The 21,584-nt window shown below is 37.1% G+C and overlaps 1 long non-coding RNA gene across 1 annotated transcript in view; it reads left to right on the top strand.

Moving 5' to 3' along the window:
• LOC122177925 overlaps positions 1–17,237 on the top strand; it is a 157,796-nt gene extending 140,559 nt beyond the window's left edge. Inside the window, exon 4 of the long non-coding RNA XR_006178200.1 lies at positions 17,106–17,237. This is a non-coding gene — a long non-coding RNA (uncharacterized LOC122177925). The remainder of the gene's footprint in view (positions 1–17,105) is intronic.
• Positions 17,238–21,584: the final 4,347 nt, after the last annotated feature.

The following is a 21,584-nucleotide window of genomic DNA, read 5'->3' on the forward strand; positions in this document are numbered from 1 at the left end:
ATTACATGACCATTGAATCCATCATAAATGGATTAATGCAACAAGGTTTTTAGAGAAGATCCACTCCTACAGTAAAAAAAAGCAAGCAAGAAACACTACAGAAATGGAAACGCTAAGTGCATAGAAACCTCACTTCCAGTCCACAGTAGAAAGAAGAGATTGAAACCATCCACAAGTTGAGAATAAATACTTTGAATTATGATGCTATCAATTAGAAAAGTCTGGATGCTATTTGTGGAAAGGAGATATTAATTACAGGATATTGCTGAAGTTACTAGTGGGATAAACAGGAAGAAAAGTTATTGCTTGTGCAATATTGAAGTTCAACTGATAATTAGTCTTCATGTATTCAGTTTCCTTGACAAAGTTTCTGTAGATTAAGTCTAATACTTTCTTCTCTGGACAGTGGAGTAGAAAATCACATTTCATTCTCTGAGAAAAGTTAAATGAGGTACTTTATGGATATCTGTAAAAATCTACCTTAAAACTTATGAGACAATACATGTTGCTAAGAGCTACGTTAATGATGTCTGTAGACATTCACTATTTTTTTTCCCATTATGATATAAAATATACACGTTCTCATTATTTCCTGGTAATTTTTTTATATATAGGAGACCAACAGACCACAGACAATTCTGAAACACAGAATCTCAATCAGAAGTCAGGTCAGAGTTATTAATTAAGGTTGATTTTTACACAAAGCATTAAATCAGATCATAGAAAAGGGAGCTATAGAACAAGAATACTTTAGTCTGATTCATGCACATTCTAAAGTAAGTTCAATTATTTTTCTGGATTACTGTACTCTAGAGTTCTTTCCTCTCTTTGTCCACCTTCTCTTTTTCCTCCCTGTCTTTTACTTGTTCTCACAAGCTAAAACTTCACCCTTTTGCTTTTAAAGATTCCCATCATGGCCCCATTTAGTGCAGTAATTTAGCAGCACAAAAACATTGAGTAGGAGTTTTGGACTTGCTTTCAGAATAACTGAGGTACTCATTCTTCCTTTTTGTTAATTTTTTTATATTTTTGCTAAGCTTTTTGATGAGAACTGAGGGAACTACAAGAAATTTTTTTCTCAAGGAAGTGGAAATTTTTTTATCTGCTATACATGAGAGTAGGAAGGAGAGAAAAGTATTTTCTTTGAAAAATAGAGCAAATGAATGAATTTATAGAGATTTCCAGAATTCACATCCTTGCAAAGGTTTTATACAATTCTTCCCAGACACATTACTATACAGCTGTGGTCAGACATTCCTAGGAGTAAAAATTCCTAGTCATTATGAAATTTGCTGTATAATACCTGTGAATAACACACTATATTGAAAGTAGAGTACAGAAATTCTGACATATTTTTGTGATTATTTTTAATGCATATATTCTTAAAATCTTGTCAAAATGAGGAAGAAACAATTTATATACATTCATGTACACGAATGTGCCTGCTCATTGGCTGCTCTTCAACTTACTGATGTTACTGTTAGAGGTGAGGTGTCATATTAGTTGGCTTCTATTCCATTCCATAGCAATGAGCTGCTTATGTGCCTTCAGCGATCTCATCTCTCATTTGGCTCATCTATAAAAGGCCTGTCATGTTGGTATTAATGGGGAGAATGTTTTCTAGATTCTAGGAAAAGTTAGGTATATAAAAGATAAATCTGTGAAACAATATGTACGTAAATGGAAAAAAAAAACAGTATTCAGTTGTGTAGAATGTCTTTCTATTTTCAGTGGTAGTATACCTCTGTATATACCTCTAAGCTGCTGCTAACAGTGACTTGAATTTGGGCTTTTTTCTACTTGAAAGAGAAAATTATCTCAATAAAATAGCCTTCCTTCCACATCCCAGCTCTCAGAAATTTTTGTTTGGTGAATTTCCAAGTCTGCAGCTCACAGTTTGAGCAGGAAAGAATCCATTTTAGGTGGACAGTAGAACAAAATGATTACACCTGGTAATGGGGTCAATAAGCAGTAATCTTTGCTCTCAAATTATCTGTCCAAGTAATTGTACTCTGTGTAAGCTTGTAGTGCTGAAAGTGCATATAAACTAATTCCTGAAAAGCTAAGCAAATGCCACAGAAGAGCTCTAAGAGCTGTGAAAGTGTTTTTTTGTTTGTTTGTTTGCTTTACATCCAGTGTTTTCTTATTCCTGGTCCACCCTAAATTCTTTTTAAGGGGTCCCTAAAAATAAAATTACGTTTTGCTATTAAAAAAGTATTTTCAAAGGATGAACCATTTTATTCTAGAAGATAATTTTCACTGTGGTCACAGTGTAAGCCCGGAAAGACTTTATGAAAATTATACATGCACCAAAACAGATATTCAGTTGGGCCTTTTTAGTTTGGATACATATGTTAGGAGCTCAGTATCAAACTAACACTTTGTTGTTGGAGAGACGAGACTTTGGGGTTTGCTTTATGCTTGCAAAATGAAGCATATTGGATGGCACACATGCTGACTGCTGGCATTTACAAAGTGTTCCTGAAAATGAGTGCTTCCCTTACACAGCTTTCTATGAAGGTGCTGTGTGAAAGATAAACCTGTTAGGCTTTTCAGAACGTGTATTTAATTTGAAAGCAATTTTTAGAGCGATACAAACAACAGCAACGGGAATCTGATTTTTGATACAGTTGTGGTTGTAAGAAATTAAAACCATCTCCAACCTTGATTAAGCAAAACTGCCTGTGATATATTAATTTCAATGATGTTTTGAAAAAAATAGTTAAAACCAGATCAAAACATCAAGATTACTCTAGCATTTCTGTACTGATTGCAATGAGATCATTAATTTCCAGATAGATAGAGGGAGTAGTAGTTTTGTTAAATATCTGGACTGAATCGGATGGTTTGACTTTTCTTTCACTTGCACTAGTAGAAATTAGAAATATGTTACATTGTGTGAAAGGAATAATGCCAGTATAACTTCAAAGAGAGTAAAGCTCAGCCTTTTTTACAGACAAGCACCTCATCGGAAGAAGTAAATGTTTGTGGTGTTGAATTCAGGCCGATAAACACGGGCAAAACCACAATTCTGTGAATACCATAATTGTCCAACCTAACCTCAATAATGCATGTGAAAGAATGCATTCTAAATGTGGTTTATAGTAATACCATAAATTTAGACATCATCAGTATCAACACTAAGTATTACATATGTAAACCTTTTTCTAGAATGGAGTGGAACATTTTCAAGCTGACAGGATGTCTAATCTCCAAAAACGCCGTTATGCATTTATGCCTGGATTTATCATTGGCTGGCTATCTAAAGTACGTGTTATTAGCTGCTTTCTAATTATGATCAGAGCTTATTTCAACTCTTTTAGGGTTGTCTCAAAAGCTGTATTGTGTAGAATATGGCATTGCCATCTGAGAGCACCGTGACCGCTGCTTGCTTCCTGGATATCAGTTAGTTCTTGCTATGTCATAACAAAAGCAAAGCTTCCTATGCTCCCTTCCCTCTTTTTTTTTAATTTCATTTTGAGAAGATATATTGTATGGCTTATGGTAACAACTAAATTGAGAAACCCTACTGGTACTTAACTTCTTCCAGTTTGACAGTTTAGTGGAAGACAGCAGCAAATTTTCTTCAACACCACTACTTAATTGTGAAAAGAAGAGCCTATAGGTTTTTGCAGAATTATCTTCCAAGGCTGTGTTGTGATTTTGCTCAAAATGTATTGCTTTGCATTGTTAAACAGGTTGGCAACGTTGCCTTTTCTGTTTTCTTGAGATATTTGTTCCTTAGTTAAGAAAATAAGTCCTCTTGGTGTGCAATATTTGCCACTTCTACAAACACAGAGGATATGAGAGAGGTTCTCACTTCTCAATTGTGTATTTCAGGAATGCTGGCTATAAACACGGAATATGTTTACCTTAGAGGTGGAGGTTTTCTGCAGATTATGTCAATAAAATGATCTTTAACAGCCACCCATTCTAGCACCCGGGTGTGCTGTACTCATCCTATTTCTCACACACTAGAATGTTTCAAATATCAGGGATCTTTATTGAAATCCCATTCATCATATTAAAACAGTGCACTTCAATGACTTTGCATTACTAAAGTGTTTTGTAAAACACTAATTCATTTATTATCAAGCTTTCTTTAGTGCCTGTATCTAAAAAGAGGCTCAGACAAAAAAAATTCTGATTTTATGCAGCCACAGAGCACTGATTAGTCAATTGATGTTACTAATAACAGTGCTAACCATTTTCATATAAACCATATAATGTTTTTTTCAATTTTCCTTTTTCCACAAATGATTGAATTTGAAAAATGGAAACACAGAAATCTGGCACTGACTTGGAAACTGCTTCTCATGCCATATAAAACAATTCAAACTTAACATAAAGAGTTTGACTTTCCTTTAGTAGAATATGAAAATATTTCAGACTGACCATTGCAGAACTTTTTCAGAAAGAAATATTTTATTTTTTTTTAACCTGGCTGATTTTTTTTTCATATCACTTTTTTGAACTTTTTCTTTCTTCCTTCCTTTTTTTTTTTCTTTTTTTTCCTGCCAGGATTTTTGTGCTTGAACAGTGTTTACTTGCTGTTTACTGACTTTCTTTTGATGCTTTGCAGAAGACCTTAGAGACAGGGAGCTTCCTAAGTTAATAGAAGCCTACTCCCCTTCTTTTTTGCTGTCTTCTAACAAGTCAAACCTACTTAGAAATGTTATGGTTGGTCTGAAAACTCAGGACGAGAAGAAGAATATTTTCCAATTTCAAGAACTCAAAACAAAATAGCGGAGTTACAAAAGTGAGCTCTAAAAATAATATTTTTGTGCTACTCTACTGATTTGTTGTCCAAATCGCTAAAAAATAATTACTGAAATTTTTAATAAAGAAAATCTTATAGAAAACTCTTTCCACAATAATGCTTTTCAATCTATTTTATCACCTTTAAAATTAGAACATATATTTCTTTTAGAAAGAAAAAACAGTTAATATTGTCCTTTTTCCCTTCTGAAAGCCAAGTAGCAAACAAAAAAATTCTATGTGACCTTTTCTTCAACTAAAGATTTTAATCAGGCCTGTATAATGTGGAAAAGGAAAGAAGAATTAAGATTCCAAACAACATTTTAAAAATGTTGTATGAATATTGTTAAAATGTTGTTAATGGTTAAAGGTATCTCTGATATCAATTTATTTAGGGTTATAACTTGAAGTTGATCTGATAAAAGGAATACAGTTGTGCCTACCTATAGACTTGTACCTGCGTATCTTTGTAGTCTCTCATGTGTATCATGGTGCACATTTAGATTGTGCATTTGTGGGCATGAAGGTGCAGATATCTTCTTCTCCTGTATGTGGTTGGGAAACAGTCAAAGTGCATACACCAACCAAGAATTTGGGAGCATGGGGAAGTTCTCTTGTATAGGCAAAATGGCCATACTTAGGTGCTTTCTGGTGGTTATCCAGAATAAATTTATCTGCTTGGTTAATGGCAAACTTAGCTGGAACACTGAATCAGCATTTGACTTAGACAACTGTTTAAATATTATTTCAGTGAGCCCGGTACCCTGAAGTATTGGTCAAAAGGAAAACTGGTCTTTATGCATAAAATTGAGGCAGATTGTGTTACTCCGGAGCTCAGCATCACAAAACAAAACAAAAACAAAAAGCCAACAGCAAAAAAAAACCCACAGAAAATCACCAGAGAGCCGCACTGGGCCACTATGCCTCTCTTCAAGACTTCTGAGCTATTGGTAATCTGATTTTGTTTATGAAAGGAAAAATGAAATCTCTTGATGTGGTTTCTCTTTTTCTTCTGAAATATAGAGTTGGGTAAGGGAAAAGATTGAAAATTTTCCGGTAAGATAGAGTAGCCTAATTAACTATTCCTTCAAATGTAGGACAAGAAAGCAATCACTGTGCTGGAGAACCATAGCACTGAAATACATACTGTTTTTCAAGCGTTATCTTAGGATTCTTGTCTCTGTAAATTCCTCTGGTATAATTCCATGTGTACAGAGTCAGTAGGCAGGGAGCAACATGTCTCCACTCAGAACAAGAGGAAGTGAATTGTGACTCACTTTCCAAGCATTGCTATGAAATTAGTGGGCCAACAACTGGGGATGACAGCTGCAGCTTTTAGTCTTAAAGACCCAGAAGAGTGATGTAGTTTCCACAATGGATAGTATATTGTTTGCATTTTTCTTCCCCATTGTGATGACTCGCATCTGTGTTTTGTGATGCTTAGAGAGTATTTGGTAAGGCATAGCCACAAAACAGGTGATTTGAGTATGATGGAAAAGTGGAAAGATCAGTATCTTACCGGAGATTACATGGGTTTGATATTGCTGGTACTTGCAATTATTTGGCAAGCAAAGCAGACCTATCCACAGTTACATCTAATCTCCTGTGGTCTGTGCAAATGGTGGCATACCAAAGAGCAAACAGCCCTTCTGATAGACTGCTTGCTTCATCATGTTGTAATCTCTTAGGTCTGTAGGAAACACTGAATTTCAATAGTGTAGGGAATCCCATTTTTAATTATCTTGCTGCCTTACAAAGAAGGAGAAAAGAACAAATTTCAGCTTTTGTGTGTGCGTGTGTGCGTTAAACAAATAGTTCCAATATATTTGATTTCAGTTCTTCGGATTTTTCTTTTTTTTCACTTTGCCATTTTTTGTTTGTACATTTGTAATCTTCTGAAGGGAAGAAATGATAATGATGTCTTGTCCTATAGAAACAAGTGTTTTATTTTTGTGCTTTAAAATGTGAGCAAAATTGATCCAGTCCACAGTGTAATTTTATATGCTGGCAGCATAACTGTTCAGTCTTACCACTGGTTCAATACCCACCAAAAACCAATATGCTGTATTCTGGTGGTAGCCAAAGTAGGGGAGCCATGGAGACTTCCAGTTGAGCTGTCTGACAAGAAAATACTCAATAATGAGCAAAGCAGAAGGAGGCTGGAGGCTGTGGGGTCCAGATAGAAAAGCAGCTCCCAGTAGCAGTGCAAAGGGCTATTTGATGATGCTAATAGGACTGACTTTAGAGACTCAAGAATGTCTTAATTTTTAACCAAATGCTCAGATACCGCCTAATGTAAACAGCATTTGAAGATCTTTATTATTTGAAGTGTTCAAACCCTTTGGGAGCCGCACCAATAGCAGTATGGGTTTTGGTAGCAGTCTGTTGAGACTGCAACAAGCCCGATACACTGATAGTCCTCAAAGGAGTCCTGCAGTGCTTGCAGAGACAGCCTACAGCACAGCTAGTGAGGAAGAGAAGGAACCAATGAAGACTGCCAGCCACTTTAAGGAATTACCATTACCAATTATTGTGGTAAGGTTGTTTATAAAATTTTTATAGATGATTTGTGTTAACATGATCTGACATTAGGTGTATATTTTAGAAATTATTCCTTCTTTGAAAAAGAAGAAAAAAAAAAGCAAACAAAAAACATCCCCAAAAGCATATAGTTCTAAGCCCTTTTATTTCAAAGAAAAAAATTTGAAGAATGTGACATAGCTGTAACTGGTGCTGAAGTGCCAAGTTAGTCACCTGGTGTGGTTCTTAGTACTAATTCCAATGGATGTTCTTTTATTTTTTTAGCTTTGACCTAATATTCCAATAGTTTTATTAACATTCTTAGGCATTTTTAACAATATTCCCAAATATGGTCAGTTGGCAAATTCATTTTCATCATAGCACTTTTAAAAACTCTGTATCCAGATAATTTCTAAGACTTTCTTTACTCCATCAGCGTACTGCTCAGTGATAACCAGCAGATCCGAGAATCAGGGTTTATCCTGTAAACCAAGTTTTAATTGAATCTTCCAACACTTGGAAGCATTATCTACCATATCTTAGGAAATATCTGGGACTCAAACATTTGGATGTTTGATTTGGATTTTGTTTTCAAATAAAAGAATCAATTTGTTTGGGGTTAATTTTCAGGTCGTCATATTTCCTTTGATAACAATGGCCCAGTAACAACCTGTAACGGTGGCTTTAGTTACAGATGTACAAACTTAACATCATAGTGCAGTCACAGCATTGGTAACAATATTGCATAAGTACTTAGGATTTTTTGGCAAAAAATTATTTTCTGAATGTTCTGGATATCCTAGCTTAGTTGTTCAGCTGATGAGGGCATAGGATTCTGAGGTTTTAGCTGGATTGCCAGTTTTCACATCCACTATCTGGTTAAAAAAGCCACTTCTGCTCATCATGAAATATCATACTGAAATGTCAGTATTTAGCTCCATTTGAAACATACAATTTAAAGTATTTCTGAAGACCAGGAGGCAAAAAGGCAATGGGTAGGGAATTTCTTGCCTGTCCCTCTCGCTGGCACATCCTATCCATCTTTGTATCTGTTTATCTCCACAGCAATTGTTGTTTGCAGCAACGCAAAGGGAGATTAAAGTTAATTGCAAAGCTTCACATGCTTTTTCATGCTGTGGGGATCTAACCAGGGACGTCTCCACCATTCATTTTGGCATACCAGGGGCGGCTGGAGGCAGTACAACTGTTGGCCAAGCAGGGCCTGACATGCAGCTGCCAGCCAGGGAGCAGCCGAGGCCCAAAGGTAGTAGCCAGGCTTGTCCCAGAGCTTTGGTCATCAGGCATATGTGTGGTGATGAGGCAAGCCCAAAGCCAAACCAGTACCAAGGGATGGCAACTTCCCACTGACACTATGTCATGCATGTTTTTAATATATTTGCTTAGAACCAAATATGTTCTCTTGCATTACTCCATTGTATCCTAGCATAATAGGCATGAGACAGGAAATGTTTTTTTTATTTTTTATTTTAAAGAAACCTTGTCCAGCTGCTTTGAGTTCAGGGTATAGTACAGTGTCTTTCATTTTTCTGAAATAGTTAAACCATCGTTGTTTTTGGCAGGACATAAGTTCAAATCAGGAAGTACTGGTTGTCAAGCTGTAGAAATTACATTGCATGTAACGAGTGGGCCTGCTGGGTTGTACGTAGTAAATTGCAACTCTGCTTTAAGCTTCTTGCAGTAACCTCTCATTCTGCTACTTACTGTGTAAGTAGCAGTGGCTACAGCCCTTGCAGTGGCTGTAGAAGGATGTGGGTAACTGTACACAAAAGCGCCGTGCTCTGATCTGGGGAGCCTTAGACCATACAACTCTCTGAGCTGGCTGTGTCCCACTGACACACCTCACCCTCGCAGCTGCCTGGGGCCTGCTGCAACACATCAAACCCAGCCCACTGTGCTGCAGAAGCAGCTTTGTCTCTCACAGGCTGAATGAGGAGGATGGTGAAGCAGGGTATATTCCCGCCACCTTTACTTGAAGCCAAGGCAGAATTTTTCTTCCTAATACGCATTACTTGCCTAAGTTTTCTGGCTTTGCATAACTGGGGGCTTTAATCTTTTCAGCCTTTTAACCAATAGTCTGTGGGATGTAGGATTAGGCAGTGTTGGTCATGTATAAGCTAAGCATTACTCGGGGGAGGAAACTATATCCAGTCTTTGTTTTATTCATTATGTATTGTGCAAAGTTAAAAAGTACATCTTCTTACAGTTATTTTACAGGATTCCACTTAAAGTAGAATGGATGATGTAACACTACTGCTTGTTTTCTTAATTAAAGGAGAATTGGTTTTAAGTGATACAGATAAGGATAATAATTTCACATCATCATTATATAAGAAGTGCAGACAACACAGCTTCCTTAATGCAGAAAAAAAGTAGAGGAAAGGAGAAAAGAAAGAGGGAAGAGGAAAAAAAAGGGAAAGCTTTAAAAGAAATTAACTATTTAATATAGAAATAGATTTAATCTTATTTAAAACCATTTGGCTATCTTGCCTGTCTATTAATTAGACAGGAAAATTTCCTGGCTTTATTTTCTTAACTTACTCACTTAGATGAATAAGTGAATATGTTGAAAAAGTACTGTGGCTGCTTGTTCCCTTGATCTGTGTTCAATAATACCAAAATTGGCTTACATTTGGTTGAGGGAAAATATTTTCTCAACAAATGAGTGGGCAGTCACTCTGTCCAATACCAGGAGTCAGCCATCTGGATTTAGCATCAGGTGCCCAAAGAAAGAACAGAAAAGCTCTTTGTCCTACATAAATCTCCAGAGAAGGTTTTGATCCAGATCCTCAGTCGGATGCTGCTTTGGATAATACTGAAAGCTTACTTTCACTTGTTTATTAGTGTTGTCTGCTTATGGCTTTGCAATGATTCTGCCATTCTGTTCCTATGGTCAGGGTGTTTTCCCTTCATTTGTCAAACCAGTAATGCCAGAGGAAATGCTAGCCTTCAGTGGCCTCAGATGTCTTTGTATCTTCACTGTCCAACTGTACAGCAGTTCAAGGAACAAAGAACTCTCTTCTCAGTCTCACTTCTTTGCCAAAGTCTTTCTATGTTTTTTTGGGAGGTACTGACAAGATATTCAATAAGAAACTGTCAGATGAGACAAGCTTTCACTTAACACACATCTTACTGATTCATTCAGAAGGGAGGATTTCTTTTTATGTCAGGTAGAAGTGCTACTTTCAGACCAAAAGAGTCTCAATTTAAATAGCAGCAGCAACTACTGTCCAGGGAGTGCATACTGGAAGATTAAATACCGGATGAGAAGAGTCCACTAAATCAATAAGTCTGCTGTAGTGTCTGACCATCGCTTGACAGACACTGCTGGCCCAGTTGGTGTAACAAAGTTCAAGCTTTATAACAGATTCCTTACTGGGACCACAACGCAATGTGGTGGTTTTTTGTTGTTGTTGGTTTTTTTTCTTTTTTCTTTTTTCTTTTTTTTTCTTAATGCTGTGTTGTCAGAAATACCATATGACATGCAGAGATGTGCCTCAAAGTGTAATTGCTTGCCAATTCCAAATACACTCTAGTGAAATTACCAGTATAACTAAGGAATGCATATAGTGCCAGTTCCAATGAAGGGATGCAGTATAATTTCTCAAGAGAGTGTGAATACATTTTAAAAACATATTTTATTTCCTTGGAATATTTATTGATGACATTCTTGCTATTGCAATTACAAGATGATCTAGAAATTTAATGGATTCTATTGCAATTACAAGATGATCTAGAAATTTAATGAATTTTGCATTGATTTAATGTGCCTATGTCTCTCCGAAAGTAATGCTTCCTATTTTTTCCTTGGAAACTACAACAAAGAGCAAATAACACCGTTTGATACAGCAAATTCTCAGCTACAAAATACTATTTTTCAACATAGTCACCACAGTTAGCTGTGTATTTTTACCACCAAAGATCAAGAGCTGGTATACCAGGTTCATAAAAATCTGCATCAGTGGAGGGGACCCACTGTTTTTACAGGTGTCATGACAGCATAATTACCAGGTAGAAATCAGAAGGCACCAAATCCAGACTGTAATGGGTGTAGTGGGACAGTCCAGCTAAGATGGGTAATGTGTTTCATGGTCTTCAAACTGATATGAAGCCTGGTGTTATATTGCAAGATATATTGCAAGTTATATGTCAGAGTGAATGGTTTCACTTTCACATGAACCTGTCACCTTCAGCCTCATATTTATTTAGTAGATTCTGGCAAACTTGCATATGATGTTCATTCTGTTCCTGTGTGAGCATTTGTGGAACCCACCTAATACAAACTTTGTGATACTCCAGTGTTGCCACTATCATTTCCAATGCACTGGAACTAATATTCAGCTCCATATATAGTTCTCTGGTTGTAATCTGCCAGTTCTCATGGATGAGCTGATCAAGACTTTGATTTTGTGGTCTGACTGCTGTGCACGGCTGTCCAGAATGTGATTTGTCTTTCACATGGCTGCTGCCAATGCTGAAACACATCACCCGTCACCTCACTGTGTTCACATTCGCTCTTTGGTCTCCATAAAGGTTCACCAAACATTGATGAATGTCAGTGGGTGCTGTTTTCTCCACACAGGGGAATTCAGTGCCACATCTTTGCTTCATATGCGCTTCCGTGTCAGATGCCATTCTGTCAGACTGCTCCTCTGCTGCCATCTGTCACACAGCAACAAAATGCAATGGAATATTGGTGGGAAGATTCAACCTCTGCTGCCATACCACCAACATCCACCTCTAATGTTGTGGGCCAACATAATAAAACAGGAGACATTACTTTCAGAGCAGCCCTTATGTAATTAGCCACAGAATGCAAAAGCTTGTCAATATGCTTCCTTGTGGTAAAAATAGAACATTTTTTCTTAGAATAATCATAACCATAAATTCAGTCATTTGGACGCTCACAAATAGTCTGAAATCTGTCTCTATGTCTAGCTATATAAGAAGATGCATCACTTTCAAGAGCACATGAAACTACTTGCTGTGTGCATGTACAATAAATACTTTCATGTTATATAGTCTAACAACAATTTGCACAGTGCTTATGCATATACCTCTCTTAAATGAGCACATTAACCTAATCAATCGTAAAGATAAGAAATTTGTTTCCTGAACTATTCAGATTGTTTAACCATTTATTTTCTTCCTTTTGATGTGTAGCTGCACTTCAGTGTTTATAAGCATAATTCAGTGCTGTCACAACTGTTTAACTTATTACTCAGTAGTGCAGTAAAAAGCATACAGCTTATGAAATGGTGGTGTTACATAAATAGGTCATAAAATGGAAACTATTCCTTCCTTAGAAATGTAAGTACCACTGAAGCAGGTGAAAATGGTTTTCACCCGAGCTTTGTACTGAAAATTTATCTCATTTGACTGAGATTTCTTTGCTACTCTGCTTCCATTTATGAATAGTCAACTTTTTGCTGTTGAATAACAGAATTGCATGAATTCATTAATCAAATTCTATACATGTAAAACATTATTTGATCTCTACTCTAATGTTCTGTTTCAAGGAGTGCCCAATAGCGGGTAATCAGTGTAAGATTAAAAGTAAGAAGGTTCTGTAATAGATTGCTTCACGTGACAATTTCTCAGAAAGATCAAACATACCAGATGTTAAACAAATATCCATTGAACTGTTTTCCTTTTGAGAACACTTAAAAGATTAAACTGCAGAAATGTTTTACATTTCCTGTAATGTCATTTGTGATGTGTAAACTGATGTTAGAATCTCAACTTGAGATGAACACCCAGAAGCAAAACTTTATTGCAGTGTGTTTCAGGTCATTGAAGGATGAAAGAGTAAGGAAGACATGCCTCTAGAAATACTGTTCAATAAAAGGCAGGCCCTGTCTTGCAGGCTGTTTCCCTCAACCTGACTTGGAAGCAGTTGAGGCAAGTGAAATAGCAGAGGAGGCATATATTTGTTTCTTAAAATTGCTGCTATGTGTAGCACTACTCTGCCCTTACTGACTTGTTCCTTTCTGTAGAACACTTAGATTTTATGTAGGGAAGAGCTCTCCACCATGAGCTTTGAGTTGTGAAAAATACATAGCAAGACAACACATTAAGTGTTAATTTTGAATACGTGTAGCCTAAATAATTACAATTTCCTTCTCCATATAATATAATTTCTCTGCATTCATGATAGAAAACTAGACAGCCACCACAGGCTTAGTGATGCTCTGTAATTGCTGAGAAATGTGGATTTTCCCAGGTACTCATTTCCCTGAATTCTGTCACCGTATGGCTCATTTGGAGGCTGACTGTATGGTTGCTTCACAATAACTACTGTTCAAAGCCTTAAGCAAAGAAATACACACTTAGCTTGTCAGGAGGCATTGAATTTCATCGTTTTGATATGTTTATTTTAGAAAAGTTGCAGCACGAATTGTATTCGTTTCCTATTTATTTCTGGCTTTGACTCACTTCTGTGTTCAGAATGATAAAGAAACTTCTGGGAAGATGTTAACACGTTCTCCTCAGCCCATATCCCCCATTCCAAAATATACACAAATAACATAAAAAAATACTTTAAAGCCACAAAAAAAGGGAATTTCAGGCTGCTAAAATTTTAAAAATATTACCAAAAAATGCCCACAATGTATCAAAATACTTAGGAAATGTTTGTTCATGAGAACTAAGAGGGTCTCTTTTTTTAAATTCCTCTCACTTTGCTCAGATGTAGTAGAGAGGAAAGAAGTTCATTTTAGAAGGAGAAGGGACAGCTAACCTGAAGGAGCTTAAGAGATGCATTGGAAGCAGAAGCTGGTGGTGTTTTAGCAGGTAGTAATGCCTGTGTGCTAGCTGGCCAAGAAGTCTGAACCTATGAATTATTTAAAGGAATTTGGGAATGAACTGAGATGGCAACTGGAACCTAAGGTTGACAAGGCAAGATACTGAGATAATGCCAAGAAAGTGGCAGATAAAGAACAAAGCGAATGAAGGTTGGAACTGAGTTACAGTGAAGAAATCTCACTGATGGGACTGACAAGCCAAGTGTATATCGGTTATAAATTTCTACTTATTTTCAATCCAGATGTAGGCTGTTTTCTCCTAAGTAATTAATATGTGTTTGAGGCGTCCCATGCTGAGAAAAGACTATAAAATATGTGAGTTTTGAGTGACTATTCTAGTCATCATTTCAGGGAACAGGAGCACTACCATGTAAAACTGGCGTCTATGCAGAGCTGGATAAACTAAGCAATGGAATACGGTTCTGGGCTTTGAATTCTCATCTCAGGGAGCTGTCTTATCAGAAAGGAAAGAATTTCAGACAGACTCGTTTCTTCAGCTTTTCCTAACAAATTATTTCCATTCTGCATGTTTGGTGGTATAACACCGGCTCCAAGCTTCCTGTGACTCCCATTTGGACAGGGAATGGTGGGAAAATGGGGGGGGACGTAGGATGGATTTTCTCACCTAAAACTATGGGCCTGACACAGGTATTTCAGTGTCATCAACAGCATCTCACATGGGCCTTAGTTCTTGGGTGCAAGCTTTATCTGGCAATTCTTTGGCAGAATTCGAGACAGAATGCAGTTTTCCTGGGGAGCATGTAACTCAGCCATTGGGCTGTCTTTGCTGTCCTCAACCTTTCTGGCTCTTCCCCTGTGCATCTTCTTTCTTGACAAATAATGACACATAGGGCTTTTCATGAGACTCCCTTGCTCTTGAATCCCTTCTGCCCAAGAAAAGGAAACAGGACTATTCTACAGCTAAGATGTGGGAAGAAAAAGTTGTGTTAACTTGTAAATGAAATGTTAATGTATAGGATGAGTTTTAAAAAGAATTTTGTCATATGAATTATTTTAACCTATTTTACTTGTGTGATTTATGAAGTTTGTTAATACTTACATTATTTTTAAACATTTGCAATCTTTCCAATCTGTTCACCTGGAAAATCTATGGCAAACAAGTGTATAATACACAAGCACTATGAGAATTTCTTCCAAACTAAATTTTATTTGGATATAGAAAATGAATTCTATAATAAAATAACCAGAGAAAATTAAGTCATTCAAACCCTAGCTCTGACTTTTTTTTCTCAGGTCCTGAAAATCCACCGATGTAGTATCATTATATTATTTCATTTGAAAAGCACTGAAAACGCTGTGGCAGACAGAAGGTGATAGGATTTTTAGGCCTATTTTTCCTGATTTTACTTGTAAATTTTAATGTTGGTGGGATCTTAGCAGAAGCAGTTTAAGAGTAGTTATAGTTTGGCCAGACCGTACACTGCTTGGTCACAATTTTATATTGTTGGAATGTGTTTTGCTTGTGTAGAAGTTGATAATCAGCCTTGCTAACCATATGCCTAAAAAGCCTTACCTAGTAACAGTACATCCTTGCTTGTACTAATGGGATTGAAGCTGATCTTACATACTTTTCAAGCGGCCTTTATCCCGTAGAGACATACATACTAACAAGGGACAGCCCTGCTAGCAGTTGTTACATTCACACAGCATTTGCAACCTTTTCTAAATCATACTCTTCCTAGGAAGCCCGCCACATTTGCCACAGTTTCCTTGGAATGAGACCAAGTGCGCTTTAAATTGATACAAACTTATTTGAGAAAGTCTGTCATAGCTTTCACCAGAAGCCAAAAATAGTTTGTTCAGACAGAACACTTGTTCCTTTCAAGAATTTTTGCTAAGCAGATGTGGCTTCAACCACAGTTTGAATTTGCGTCTCACTTTCAGAGGTCAAGAATATTTCAAAACAGTTTTGACATAGACTCCTCTCTGGTTATATCTCATGGTTACCATTCAAAAGACAGCCAGCCTCTGCTGGTATTTAGATGATGTTAATGAGAAGAAAGAGGGACCTATGGGCCTTTCTAAATCTAACTGATTCCTCTGCTGTGAGGGCAAAGCTGTCACAGATGGATTCCTGCAAGTCCGGTGGCAGAGCACCTACCTGGAGTCTGTTTGCAGCTCAGCCACCAGATCTGGCAGCTGGTCTCACAGCTCTAGACTTCCGTCTTTGCACCTGCAACAAGGCAGTAAAAATCCTGACTTCTTTATGCATATTGTTATTTCTAATACTGTTATTTGGTAGTACATTGATGGCAGGTTATTGATGTCTTAAAGTAGCTGTTGTGACTGAGGTCTTTGGGGTGCTTTGTCAACTTACTGTAACAGCATTGTGCGTGAAGCAACAAGATTTTGCATTTTTTGTGTCCTTGCATGGACAGATAGCTTGGTCACTTTCTAATTCATCATCAGACTTGTTTTGTCATTGCACTTTTTTTTTCTTTTTCAAGGAAGGTTGTGAGCAAAAGACAATAAAAAACCACTAGCTGTTTTTCTTCTAGATTGTGTTCTACGCACTATAGAGTTCATGCTATATCTAAGCATAGTTGTGTCCATTTATAAATGAAAATCTCTCAGAAACATGAGAAATGACCGTGATTATGTAAAAGTGATCAGTTGTGATTTGGTTTCTGCCCTTTTCTATCAACTATTATATACCTAATCCATAAATCCACTCTTAGCTTTGGAAAGTCTTAGCTGATGTTAATTCATGGTGAAAATTAGAAAATTTAAAGTATAAAAAGATAATGGATTGCACCCATAAATGTATTTTTCAGATCTATATGCAAACATGTAGCTGCTCACAGAAAACAGTGTAAAAACAGCAGTTTTTAATTTGTCATCTTTGTTTTTCAGTGGCATACCTTTAATGTTACTTATATTTCTGTGAAAAATATTTTTAGTACTTACCAGAATTGTTTGCACTATAATGGATTATCTTTTTTTCCATTTAAAAACACTAAAGCATTCTGTTTGTCTCATTTGCAGTGAATTTGGAAAGTGCAGGAAGGATATTGCAACGTTCTCACGTGTGTCCCGTACTCGTTTTCCTGCAGAGTGTTGGAAATCTGTTTCAAAATCTGTCACTTTGGCTGACCTTTGGGAAGCCTCCATTGATGTGTTCTGGTGAGTAAAGATGAAAAGTATCTATGAAATGAATGAAGCAGCAGTGAAGCAAAACTGTGAATATTTAGAGAGAAAGGAAATGAAAGTAAGAGACCATAAGAAGTCTTGATGATAGAATTATAATAACTTAGAGAATTGCAAATATTCTGTTTGCTTTCATCATTTGAATTTAAACACCGTTTTTTATTGTTATCGTTGTTGTTGTTGTTGTTAAGAGTTCTATCAAAGAGCTGGCCCATAAATCAAGAACAAAACTAACAAAGCAATATACCTCGGCTTCTGTGAATGATGTTGCCAGCAATAAATGCATAAAAATCAAGAAAAATGGTTATGGAGCCAAATAAAGGCTCAGGGTTGTTGGTCTGTTTGCACTGGCTGTACACACAATCTCAAGAAAATCAATGCCTACATCGAACATGCAGCAATTAAGCTTCAAACAATATTTGATTACAAACTATGTGAAAAACCTGTGAATTTCCATGTACTTTTATTGGTCTTGTTAGTGTGCAATTTCAATTTCTTTGCTTAGAAAGGTGAAGTTTGTATGATCTGTGGCTGAATTATGGGTGAATTAACTTAATATCAGTTATTCTGAATCCACATTTACACATTCAGAGGCTTTATTTTTTGAAAACTCTTCTTCAAACAGACTTACATAGCATTTTTGTTCCTGTCAGTTAAATACTTAAAAGCTTTGTGTGAAATTATCACAATCAGGATGCACATAAAATCAGTATAGTCTGGAATTCCTAACAAATATTCATAGTGTTGTGCTAATGTGATCTGTGGTGCATTCCTAGTGAAACTAGATACTAGAGGAGTGATATGATAGATGATATGAAGATTGTGCCCCAGTTTTATTGAGGAAACATCCTATCAACACAAAGGCAGCTGATTACAGCCACAAAACTTTCAGGCTGTCTTGCGACACCTTGCTTGTCCATGAGGAGTTGTGTGTCCCACCTCTTGCCTGCAGGTACAGCAACTGTCACTGTCTTGCTTGGGCGTCAAACTTTGAGTAGCATCCTTCATCTCATTCTTTTGTATGCAACAATGTGCAGGACTTTTAATTCTCATGGATCGCTGGGATATTTTCTGCTGCATTTCATTCCTTAATTTGATTTATTGCAATAATGGGTAAAGGCAGGAAATGTGATACAAGGAAACAATACAATGTAAGAGAAACAGAGTTGCCTAAATGACAATGTACAGCGTCATTTAAGATGCCTTCCACCATCCAGGATAATTGTACGGATTTGGCAGAGCTGTGAAACCTAGGGGGAACTCTAGGACCCCTTGGAGTAGCAGTGGAAAGTGTACAATGTCTGAAACGGCACTGCTCAGGTAACTGAATCTCATGCTGTTAGTCCTATCAATGTGCCTTTGTACTGGCATCTTAAAACCTTTCAAGTTTTAATAGGCTTCATGCAGTTGAGAATTGAGGAATTTGAATGACAGAATATTTTTGTCCTTTAAACAGAAAATGAGGAGAACCTGGATGATGAAAATGTCAAAGCCTTACAGAAGCTGTGCAAAAACAATTATATGTAGACACAATTATATGTAGATTGGACACGTTGTCTTGGCTGCAAACTGAGTCAAAGATGTTCCATAGGACTGTGGGCGTGTATAGGCAGGGTGGCAACTTTCCCTTCTGGAATGAGAGGAGAGTGAAATACACTTTGCATATGCGAAGTCTCTGCTTAGCAAATCCCTAAACAGTCTGCTCAGTGACAAATTCCTGTGGATAAGAAGCACTGACATTGCTACCCCTTTCATTCTTTCATTTTGCAACCATTTATTTAAGCTGTTACAAGTGTGGAACAATCTTCAACAGGGTCTTATGTGGTAACAGTGCCTAAAGTGTAATCTAAATTTTCTACTCAATTCTGCAAAGACTTTTGTTCCTTCAGGAACAAACAGAGGTCTGGTTTCTAGAAGACATAAGCAAAAGAAAAAAAAAAAAAAAAAAAAAAAACCCAGGTTATTTGAGACAAACCCTGGTGGGTTTACCTGAAAAGGTTTTATCTTCTCCAGGAGATAGCACATCTAGTGTAGAATGACATGAGTCATCCTGATGGTTTTCCTGTTCAGTACAGACTCATTGATGCTGTAGCACTGCTGCTGTGTAGTGATCTTTTGGATACCTCAAGAATTTAAGACACTTGTGAGCTGCATTCTGCAGATCCCATTTGTAACACAGGGCTCTTCATATTCAAAAAAGCTTTACACATAGTTTTTTGGCCTCAGACAGAAGCTTGCTGTTGCATTCTTTTGTACTGAATAGAGGCTTTTACAGTGTGAATGTCCCCTTATCTAATTCATAGGGTTACTTCTAAACTTCTAGCTGGCCAGGACAACTGCACTTAACTGTGCCATTGTTAGGAGGTGATTTTATTTCATCCTGAACATATTGAGGTTTCTTTTTTTTTTTTTATTTCATTTTTTTTTTAATTATTTCTTCCAGAAAGGTAGAATGGAGTCTGGGAGAATGGTGTTTGTTCCTATGCACTTTATTTAGCTATTTCTGTGAGAGTTGTTCAAGGGGGCTGTTTATCTGAATCACTGTGTCTATCGAACACTGTTGTCACTTAAAGGATGGTCCTTTTCCTTTTGCTCCACTGGTACTTCCTTCCAGCCACACAAGACACTTTCTCACTTCTGCCAGTTGTGGCATCCATTGGCTGCCCAGTGAGAAGCTAGTTCAATGTCTGAAATGACAAAAGTCAGTAAGTGAATGAATATTTTACATCTAGCTTTGTGAGCTGAGCTTGTCCACCAACGAGTCAGAGCTAGCATAAGGAAGAGAGCAGAAACTTCACCCACTGGTTATGATTGGAGTCAGAGCAGGGAGATGAAGAAGCTGACCCACATCTCTGGGACGTATTTTGAGTGTTTTAGAAGAGCTCAGCTGTCTAACAGCAGCCAGAGGTTAATTAATGGCAATTGCCTCAGCTGAACTTGTCTTGGATCAGAGTTTGAATAGTGCATGGGTCCTTCAGTGCAAGCAGCCAAGTGTGCAGCTTCTGCTGTCCTAAGAAGTCAAGCAGTTTCCCTAATACTCTTCTTGTTATAGTCTCCAGGCCAATTCAACACCTTTGCTCAAATGAGAAGATATCAGCAACATCCCCTCCTACAGCAGCCTTTTCCTTTTAAATACTCCTTGTTGCTGATAGATCTATCAGTGAGAAGTGCTGAGAAACCAGCTTAATGTGATACAGCTGTAAATACTGTATTGCTTGTGACTATCAGAACTGAAAGATCCACAAAAATGTCAGCTTGGATGGGAGTACTGAGTCATTCAGTAAGATTAACTTAACCGTATCTCCAAGGTGGGATGTACTATAAAGGAATGCATCCATCCTGAGTTATTTTAGGTAGTGGAATGGAATCTATTCCATTTTTTTTTCTTTATGAAATTTATTTCTCTTATTTTAATAATTTCTAACTGTTGTTTCTGGTTGTCCTTCTCATGAAGATGAGATACACTTGTAAAGCTTAGATTCTCGACTCAGTTATTTGTGGTTTAGCTTCTGACCTATGTTCAGATTCTTTTGGTGATGAGATGAAGTACAGGCCTGATGGGCCGAAAGAAGTCACAGATGGATCCCAAACATATATGAAACTGTGCTGACTACTTTTGCGTGACAACCCGGTGTTTAGTGCGCTGCAGAAAATACAAGGCCTCAGTATTAAGATATTGTGGTGTATCTCTTCCAATTATTCCTTGCAGGAAGGTAACTGCTGAAGGGACCCAGAGAGTTTGGGGTACAATGATACACTCTCCAACCCTGTGGCTCCTGTCAGTCTGGTAGGACATGCTCCATAAGGCTTGAGTTTGCTAAACCTGAGATGCTGGTACTTCGGGGTGCCTGATTCATAGTGTCTGAGCAGAGAGACAGCTTTGGTTATGTTTCTTTCTGTCTTGTTCACCTTTGTTCCACACTGTCTCACAGCGAGTAGAGAAACAGAACAGAGCTTTATTCAGAAAAACTTTGAAGTCTGTCTTTTAGTTAAAAGATCTGAGACATCAAATTCTAATTAAATCAGATACAAATTAATGCTCATCCTGCATACTTTCCTATTGCTTGGTTCTTAGTTATGATTTGTTTCATACTTCAGAGTAAGAAGAGCAAGGCTTAAAGTGTTAGGTTAGCTATCTGTTCTGAACTAAGCACCTTTTCTGCAAAAAAATTCCTTTCTTCTCAGCCTGTCTTCCTGGGTTCTTCAGTATAAATATTACCTCACTGACTCCATTTTTTGAGGAAAATCTCCTAGATTTTTAAGTCTGGGCTCCGAAAACTTTTGCAAGTGCCTTTACTGGCTCTGTTTAGACCTAGA

This window comes from Lagopus leucura, unplaced genomic scaffold (genome assembly GCF_019238085.1).
Source record: "Lagopus leucura isolate 7727_CA_CO unplaced genomic scaffold, USGS_WTPT01 Super-Scaffold_1, whole genome shotgun sequence".
Classification (NCBI taxonomy): Eukaryota; Metazoa; Chordata; class Aves; order Galliformes; family Phasianidae; genus Lagopus; species Lagopus leucura.